This window comes from Bombus impatiens, unplaced genomic scaffold (genome assembly GCF_000188095.3).
Source record: "Bombus impatiens unplaced genomic scaffold, BIMP_2.2 scf_0043, whole genome shotgun sequence".
Classification (NCBI taxonomy): Eukaryota; Metazoa; Arthropoda; class Insecta; order Hymenoptera; family Apidae; genus Bombus; species Bombus impatiens.
The window spans coordinates 1-1,526 of record NT_176462.1 but is presented as its reverse complement, the minus strand read 5'-3'; the positions used below and the strand labels follow the sequence as shown (position 1 = coordinate 1,526).

Sequence of the window (1,526 nt, the reverse complement as noted above, 5' to 3'; positions counted from 1 at the left end):
AAGGAAGAAATCGAAGCAGCCACGGAATACTTAAACACGAGCATAATAAACGCCATCCGCCTCTCCACACCGACAAAGACGTCTATCAGCAAACAAGAATATCCCCAAAACATACTAAAAAAAATAGCAGAAAAACGTAGACTAAGAGGAGTATGGCAGACCCATAGAACACCGTATGACAAACGCAAACTAAATAACGCAACTAGAAAGCTATCCAAAACCATAAAAAATTATAAAAACGACTGTTTCCAAAAATACCTCGCCAGCTTATCCCCCACAGCCGACTCCAACTACTCACTATGGAAGGCCTCCAGGAAACTCACACGCCCCCCACAAATAATCCCACCTATCCGCCGTCCGCAAGGTGGATGGGCGCGAAGCCCTATAGAACAAGCCGACCTGTTTGCTAAATACTTGTCTAAAGTTTTCAAACCCCATTCCCCCAAAGCTGCCGCGGACGTTACTGAATACTTGCACACCCCCTTCCAAATGTCCCCTCCTATCGAACCCTTCACTTCTGCAAAGATTATAGAAACAATCAGTCGCCTAAACCCCAAGAAAGCAGCAGGGCACGACCTAATAGGCAATAACGCAATCAAGGAACTTCCTATAAAAGGGATCGCACTCATCACATCGATTTTTAATGCTATCCTCCGCTTTGAACACTATCCTAAGGCCTGGAAAATCTCACTGATTACCCTCATCCCTAAACCCGGTAAACCGATATACGAAACCAGCTCCTATCGCCCCATCAGTCTTTTACCTACCCTGTCTAAACTATTCAAGAAGATGCTCACGAATCGACTCCTTCCACTCCTAGAGGACTTGAAAACACTCCCAGATCACTAATTCGGCTCCCGAAGACAACATTCAACAGTAGAGCAAATCCATCGCCTAACCCATACGATCAGCCAAACCCTCGAAAAGAAAAAATATTGCTCTGCGGTTTTCCTAGACATCCAACAGGCATTCGACAAAGTATGGCATGAAGGGCTACTATACAAGCTTAAAAAGATCCTACATCACCTCTACTACTCCATCCTAAAATCCTACCTAACCAATAGACAATTCATGGTTAAAGGTCTAGACGCCACTTCCGCAACATTCCCAATAGAATCCGGCATACCCCAAGGTAATGTCCTCGGACCCCTACTGTACTCCATCTAAACTGCCGGACTTACCTATATCAAACGAGATAACAATAGCGACATTTGCAGACGACACAGCCCTATTAGCTACCCACGCAGACCCGGTAATAGCCTCATCCACTCTCCAGCGAAGTCTCGACTCCATGGAAAAGAGGTTTCATAAATGGAGCTTCAAAATTAACGAAAAGAAATCCTCACATGTAACCTTCACGCTCCGAAAACAAACCTGCCCCCAGGTCACCATTAACAACACAATAATTCCTAGCAAGGACTCAGTCAGATTCCCGGGCATGACCCTGGACAGGAGGCTAACTTGGAAAAAACACATCTTAGATAAAACGAAGCAACTAAAGGACAAACTAAAAAAATTCTATTGGC

The 1,526-nt window shown here is 44.8% G+C and overlaps 1 long non-coding RNA gene across 1 annotated transcript in view; it reads right to left on the bottom strand.

The window, feature by feature from the left end:
- LOC117152188 overlaps positions 1-356 on the bottom strand; it is a 9,586-nt gene extending 9,230 nt beyond the window's left edge. The window contains exon 1 of the long non-coding RNA XR_004462485.1: positions 347-356. This is a non-coding gene — a long non-coding RNA (uncharacterized LOC117152188). The remainder of the gene's footprint in view (positions 1-346) is intronic.
- Positions 357-1,526: the final 1,170 nt, after the last annotated feature.